We start from the raw sequence: 8,723 nt of genomic DNA on the forward strand, positions 1-8,723 counted from the left end.
TGGTCAGGTTATTATAGTAATAATATATCATTCTTAAATACATTTTCATAAAGAGCTAAAAAAATCATGTTGCACAGTGACACGTTGTGAGCTCATTCTGTAGATTGGTTATTTTTGCTACTTTTGCACGACACTGTCATACGACAAAGTATGAAATAGGGCATACATTTATGAAAAAACATAAAAAGATTTAATAGGGAAATGTAAGGTTTCTGCCTGACAGCGACGATAAAATTGATTGAGATTTAAGGCATTGATTTCAGTTCATTTCAGCACATTGTGGCAATCAATTTGCAGATGTGAAACTTGTTTTGAGAATATAATCCAACATACTAAATGTCATTGTGTGAGTATGTTTTTTGTGTGTCAAAGTTAAGTCATCATTGTTTTTAAAGCAAGGATTGAGTTAAGAAGTCTATAAAAAATAGTCCCTGGGGTTAATGATTGATCTCCAACGAACAGAACTCAACCATCCATGACTTATTAACTGTCAATTATGTTTAGCCAGCATTGCCTCAGTTATTCAGAAAAGTTCTGCAATGTTTTAATGACTTTGGAGAAAATGTCAACAGCCATTTACAGGAAAATGGTCCATGACAATGTAAAATATATGAAAGAAACTGTGAATGGACAATGACGTGTATGAAGGTTTATCCACACACTATTATCCTCCGGCTTTTGAAAAGAGATTTCTGATGACATAATTTAATTAATTAAAGGTAGGGTACAGTAAGTGATATTTTTTGGTAATTTCTGTTTTTTTGTTCAAAAGGTTAAAGTACTATATTCTGATAGTAATCATTGCTACAGAGCGTTTGTTCGGTCACAGGGGTCTCTCCAGCTCTTTAGTAAACATAATATAGTACATTTTCAGTTTTCAGATAGGTGACAACATTTAAGCCAATCAGGAGAGAGCACTGAAAATGCATTTTCTGTTTAATAAAGAGCTGGAGAGACATGGGAGACTCTTTTTACTGAACAAACACTCTATAGCAATAAGTGCTATCAGAATATAGAGCTATTTAACACTTATTTTAACCAAAGTAAATCACTTCCCCTACCTAATTAATGGGTTCTTTCGAACATCAACAATTCCAGTGGGATTACTCCCAAGAAACTCTATCCCAAATGTTTTTATTGTATTGTGTATTTATATTGTGTCTGTCCGATATCACAGCTGAGCTCAACAACCTACCCTGTCCCGCCATATCACAGTACATCCTGTCTAGTACATAACGTTGCTGTGTCAGGCAGAAATATCTCATCTCCAATCAACATATTCTAACTTTTTGTGTTTTTCTTTTTTCCTGAATTAACGCCCTACTTGATCATACTACAGCGTCACACAAAAGCATCAAAAGTAGCAGATCTGCAAGCTCGAAACGCGGCGAAGCACAAAGCGACGCGCTTTGAGCTTGTGGATTGTAGATTGAATCCTGAAAAGTAATAGTTTTGGACATTTCCACTCGACAGAGACGATAATCATTAGCATACAACTTCAACCCTCAATTTCACAGCACTCAATGTACACAGTATGTGCACATTTGCGTATGAGTGTGTGTGTGTGTGTGTGTGTGTGTGTGTGTGTGTGTGTGTGTGTGTGTGTGTGTGTGTGTGTGTGTGTGTGTGTGTGTGTGTGTGTGCGTCTGTGCACATCTGTGTGTGTTGGTATGGAGTGGTGCTGGAGGTGTGGGGTCGTTTTTGGGGGAAAGCAGAAGGAGGAACAGCAAATGGTGTCTAAGGTCAGAGGTCATGTGGGTGAAGGTCCTCTTCACCCTTTGACCTCAGCACAACAAGCTGTGACATGCATGCATGCAATTCTTTTTTTTGTCTATTATTACATTATACTTTGTCTATTATTATCATATTATTTTGAAACAGGAAAAAATTCGTCTATGTCGGACAGAAACCTCTCCATACTTTAACATTTTGTGTTTTTTCGTAAATTAATGCCTAACCTTTTTATTTTCACCCAGTGCCAATTGCCCAAGCTGTAATCCTGGGCGCTACTCTCCCTCTGCCAGCCTGGGGAGAGCCCCGAACTGAGCTCACGCTTCCTTCAATGCATGAGGAGCTAGCAAGCCACCCGACAGGGGGGAGTTTCCCCTCCATCAGGCGCCCCGGCTGACCAGGGGGAGGCAGTATAGAGACCAGGATTACTGCATGTTTTGAGGGTACCTACCCTACCGCATAAATGCCCAACTTGTTGATCATACTACAGCGTCACACAAAAGCCTAAAAAGCAGCAGTTCTACAAGCCCGAAAGCTTTCGTCAAGCTTTGAGCTTGATGATCTGCTATTTTTGAATTTGAATCCAGAAAAGTAACAGTTTTGGACAGAGACGATGTGTGAAAAAACCTTTTTTTCGGTATGGAATTCACTTCTCTCTTAATTCATCCCTGTTTAAGCCTAGCCAGGGAATGCTATGAACGGAGAAAGGAGAAAATCATTACTAGAAAACACTAGAGACACACCCTGTCTTAATGTCTATTTGACTGCCTCTATCCCAAACCCAACGCCCCCCTAAAACCTCTCTCTCTCTCTCTCTCTCTCCCTCTGAAGTTTGGCAGGCAGTCTTTGCTGACTACGTGGTGATTTTGTGTGTGCAGTGGACCGTAACACACCCTTAGCCACACATGCTTGTGTGTGTGTCTACGCGTGTACAGACACACACAACTACACATGCATGCACACACACACACACACACACACAATATATACTGTAGAGTGTGCCTCGAACCAGCAACGCCTCCGTTCACTTGCCTCTCGTGTTCCCATTCTCTGCGCCACACTCTCGCTCTCAACTACCCCCCCCCCACCACCTTCTCATTTATTCTCATTAATTTTACCACATTAATTTTTTTGTAAAATCTCAGAACAAACAAAAGTTTGGTTAATTTTGCAATAAAACCTAGGAATAATTGCCATTTGAACTGTGCCAGCAGCTATATTGACACTGCATGCAAGGATTCCAGTTAACCACTTTCTGTTAATTAATTTCATATTTCCACCATGCTTAAAGGACCACTTCACCCATTTTCAATCTGACTTCACATAATTGGTCCTCAGTGCTCATTATAAGAAAGGTACCATTTCTGTCTACTTGCTCTGTGGAGGGCTGTGGACAGTTCAGAAACTTGCGTACCAGTGACATCATCTGTAGGCAGGTTTGGTCACTTCAAACAAGACTTTAAACTTTTCTTTTTAATTGATAGAAGACCAATTTCACCATGCTAACTTTCCAGGAAGAGAAAGGCTGTAGTTTCTACTAACTTTCTAGTAGCTTGGAATCCCCATCGATGATGTGATTGTTAGGCAGTTTTCTGAACTGTCCAGCCACCAATGACACGCAGAGAGAGTAGACGGACATTGTGCCATCTTATATTAAGCATTAGTAAGGACCAATTATACGAAGATACGGTTGAAAATGGGTGAAGTGCTGCTTAAATCTGATATGTAAGATTGTGTGCTGAAATTAACATTATCCCACAATGTTATAGGCCTACTACTGTATATTAATGATAAAGGAAAAAAAGGCATATTTCACTTGTATGTTTCAATATACAAGATTGGCAACATTTTGAATCTTTATGGACTGAATTTTGAAACTTAAGGGACTGTCAAACTAAATTGATAATTCCTTCTAATGAAGTAATCTCAAGATTTGAACTACTGATTGAACCTGGTGAAGTTTTTGAAGTGATGTGTTCTTGCTAAACAAACATACTGTACTGTATCTGTGCACAAGCTACTTTATTTCATTAGTAATTAATACAATGGACGTATTGTATGCAGCCTTGTAGACAGGAGTTGTCTAAAAGGCATCACTAAAGGTAAAAAAAAAAGTACCTTGGCCTTTATCTATAAACTAGGCCAACTCAAAGTCAAAGTGGGGTCCGGGGGTCCCCAGCATAATTAGTTAATATAGCATCACAATCATTTTAGTTGGCTATTCAAAAATAGCAGATGTACAAGCTCGCAGCGCTTGTACAACTGCAATTTTTGAACATTTTTGAAGAATCTTGAAAGTGTTTCAAAAAATGTAACACAAATCTTCTCTTCAGATGGGGGTCCGCGGCCAAATAAATATCAATTTGGGAGTCCTTGTCATGAAAAAAACAAGAAATGACAAAGTCATAATATACCCGCTTGCGGCAGGCTATTTTTGCCCCAATCTGCAGTACAAAATGTAAAAGTTGTACAATATCAATGATAGTGAAAATAATTGATCTACAATCTCACAGATCTGCTATTTTCACCAGCTGATATAGTTACTTCATAATGTAGCCTACCCTTACCCAAGTCAAAACTACAGTGTTTCACTTAGAAATGTATGAACAACAAAAATGAAGACACACACACACACACACCCAGGAGGACTGGTTGATAGTGTTGTATGCATTGTTCCTGGACAAAAGACCGGTGGTGACCAGTTAGTATTCATTTATGTATGAAAGAAAGAAACTATTTTCACAATAAACGAAGTGAGTCCATAGAATACAGGTAGCGTAAGGGCAGTCATGTTAAAAACATCAACAGTGGTGGAAAAAGTACTGTAATGTTTTACTTAAGTAAAAGTATCAATACTGCAATGTAACCCTAACCCTTTATAAAAGTGAAGCTCACAACTTGTCTTTTGATTTCACTGTTTGAAACAGCTAGGCTTGAGTTGTAATGCATAACTGCAAGTTTGCCCTTTTCACTACTGGCTTACATAAAAGAGAAACCCAAATGGGTCCATTTGGTTTCATTAATGTCTTTTGTAAATGAAGTATTCAATAAAACGTCATAATTAAAAATAGCAGATCTACAAGCTCACAAGGCGGCGATGCGTTGTGAGCTTGTAGATCTGCTTTTTTCTGATGAAATGCAGCTGATTTTAGCGTCATACCTTACATGAAAAATGTTGCTACAGTAACCTTGGTTGTAGTGTGTATTCATTCATTTGTAAACAGGGCAGTCATGTTAAAAACAGCAACAGTGGTGGGAAAAGTACTCGTACTAGTGTTGCCATGTATACTAATTACAAGCGACCTTGTTTTCTGTGAAGTTGCTTGTAAATGTAGGTAGTTGCTTGTTATTTGTTATTATTTTGTTGTGAGCTTGTAGATCGGCTATTGCCAAGTCGTCTATTATCAAATAGCCGATGCATATAGGTTTGAAGTGCTCATGTAGCCTAATAGTCACTTAAGTCTTTGGGCTTGTTTTCATTGACCTGGTTGCTTATGTTTCTCTCAAAATCTGGCAACCGTGTCATTGTTTACACCAACGAAGAAGAAAATGGCGGAAGTGATCCTCTTTTCCAAGGCCCGTGTGAAAGACAGTATTATGTTGAGAAAATATATAGTCATTACAGCACCATAACATGGTTAATAAATTTTATTTTGGGATGTACAATACATGAAAATTACGAGAGTAATAACGCGAATTGCGTCGATAACTAATGGGGAGCGGACATTAGCGCGCTTGGCTAAAAACAGTTAGTTAGTAACATCATACAAGCTAACTATTAGCCAAATTCGGCTAGCGCTCGGAGGACTGCATAGTCCCATAGCTTGGGAGGACGAGGCCGCCCGTTCAGAGTATGGGAAAGTATCCCATTGGCTTAAACGACAGCCAATGACGCAAATCTGTCGAACAAATCTGTCGAATGCAAATTAATCTGTCGAATGCAAATGAATCTGTCGAATGCAAATTTGTCGAATGATGAGTCGTAGGTCTGCCTCTTCATAGACCCGCAGCTTTCGTTAAGCGGGTAAAAACACTGACTAGAGGATGTCCTGTTGTTCAGTGGCGATATGTGAAGGTCTAACCCAGTAACTCCTAGGACAGCAGTGACGTCAGGATGCGTTGTTTGGATGAGACAAGTGTATATTGCACACACAATTACACACACACACACACACACACACACACACACACACACACACACACACACACACACACACACACACACACACACACACACACACACACACACAGTGTAGTGTGTATATAATCTTATATTCTCTCTCTCTCTCTCTCTCTCTCTCTCTCTCTCTCTCTCTCACTCTCTCACACAAATACACACACACACACACACACACACACACACACACACACACACACACACACACACACACACACACACACACACACACACACACACACACACACACACACACACACACACACACACACACACACACACACACACACACACACACACACTGTGACTTCCACTGCAGGCTCCCTCTGCTTCCAGATATAATATATCAAAGCATCTCTGTGTGTGATACAGGAAATACCGCCTTCACTTCCCCTTCCTACACACACAAATACACACACTCTACTCTCTCTTTCGCCCTAGTATCACTCTCTCTCTCTCTCACTCACACACAACGAACAGTGTTGAAGGATGGTACCAAACTTCATTCCGGACTCCAACTGATGCGCACACACACATACGCTGACACAGCACCTGGAAAAACACACACACACACACACACACACACACACACACACACACACACACCCACACACACACACACACACACACACACACACACACACACACACACACACACACACACACACACACACACACACACACACACACACACAGGCTGGGGTCCATCGTGTTAGCAATGGACATAATAATGAATGAAAAAAGAAACTGCTCTCTACAGGTATATGACTAAACTATCTACTATTTGGAGCGCAGCTCTTGTCAAGTTATAGTGACAGATACTGTAAACACTCAACCTGTCTGCAGGACCCCAAACAACACCTCAGGAACACTGACCTTCGTCCCTTTCTCTGACACGGCTGCTGCTTGTGCCAAATGGCCAGGAAGGGTCAAAGGTCAGGGCACAGAGGACAGCAAATGGCTGAACATAGGCTAGTGTAAAGTGTGCATGTCATGTGTCCATTTGTATATACATGCCGCTTAACCCCTCAATACTTAGTAAAACAGACATGAGTTGGCTCTGTCCTTCTACACCAAAATCTCTTTGCCAGAAGATCCTCCATGCTTGTTACAAGCGAACAACGCTTGTAACAAGCATGGAGGTTTACACTATGGAGCCCATGTGAACGCTGGTCTCCATCACTGCCAAGCCAGACTGGTGGCCAGGGGAGGGTGTAGAACAGTTGTTCTCAAAGTGGGGTACGTGGAGACCCCCAGCTATTTTTGAAAAATCTTCTTTTTCTGATGGGGGGTCCCTGACACAAAATGGGGGTCTGCAGCCAAACACATTAATTTGGATGTTCCTGAGATGAAAATGTTTGAGAACCACTGTTGTAGATCAGTGGTTCTCAAAGTGGAGTACAGGGACCCTCAGGGTTCCTTGAGGGGGCTCCAAATTGACCCTTACAGATCTGTAACTCTGAGAGTATGCAGGGTCTTCCTTGGCCTAGTGAGAATGTGCGTGCAAAGTTTCACGGCATTCGCACGTCTGCGTTTACATATATTTTTTGCGCTTGAGGTATTTTGTTCAAAACAAGCCACTCCTGCCAACTTTAGATGCCAATCTTAGCCAATCAGGATGGATTATGAAAAATCGGACAGATCCGTGTGATCACATGACTATAGAGATAATGTGTATACCGATTTGCGTGATGTTTGGACAAAATCTGTAGGAGTAATATCAAGAGATCTGTTTTGAAAAGATCAGCCTCCTGGTGGCGCTATAAAAGGCCGTTTTTTCCTTGGCCTCTAGTCTAGGGAGTCTGCGTGCACACATTTTTTTAGAAAAATCTAGAAAATGTGTGCAAATCTTTGAATATATATATTTTTAAAGCGAACATTTTTGACTAAAATCTTTGTTTCTGGCGGTCCCTAGAACAACATATTTTGAGACGGGGTCGGCGTGAATCGGCCTGTTATAGCGCCACCATAAGGCCGATTTGAGAAATGTACTTCTTCCTTGGCCTATTGGCAATATGCGTGCAAAGTTTCACGGCAATCGCACGCTTCGTTCATGATTTGAGGCATTTTGTTCAAAACGGAGCACTGTGTTTTGCAAGAATCTGCCCCCTGGTGGCGATATAACAAGCCCATGTGAAAATTTGGGACAGAGGTTCTGCTCTGGCATCCAGGGAGTGTGTGTGCACAGTTTCACGTCGATTGGGCCAACGCCAACGGTGCCTGAGATTAGCTGCTCACAGACAGACGGCATCACACACACACAGGGTGCAAACACAGGGTGCAAAACATAGTCTCGGCCATGCCTTCGGCCTGGCGGAGACTATGAACACGTAGGACATACATACTGTATAACACTGGCTCTGTGCTTGTTATCATCACTCTGACACTGACGCCACAACACGTAAGTGGTCAAAAAGGTGTGTGTGTGTGTGTGTGTGTGTGCGTACGTGTGTGCGTGGAGTTTCACCTGTAGAGCATGGGTTCCCAAACTTTTCAGCCCGCGACCCCAAAATAAGGCGGCCATTGACTCGCGACCCCACCTAAACCTGGAGGTAATTTATGCACATAAACTTGCACGTTCAGTGCGCATTTGAAATGTATTAAAATGGTAAAACGTACTATTTGTAATAATTTTAGGTTGTATTTCATCCATTCTGTTGAATTAAAAATTAAAAAAATTAAAAAAACTTTTTTTTTCTTTTTTTTTATATAATTTTTTTTTTTAATTAAAATAATTTTGCAACCCCACCGTCAGTCTCCCCCCAACTTTGGGAACCCCTGCTGTAGAGTGTAACAAGCACGGAGGTTCACACTA

Source organism: Gymnoscopelus braueri (genome assembly GCF_963280865.1).
Source record: "Gymnoscopelus braueri genome assembly, chromosome: 16".
Lineage (NCBI taxonomy): Eukaryota > Metazoa > Chordata > Actinopteri > Myctophiformes > Myctophidae > Gymnoscopelus > Gymnoscopelus braueri.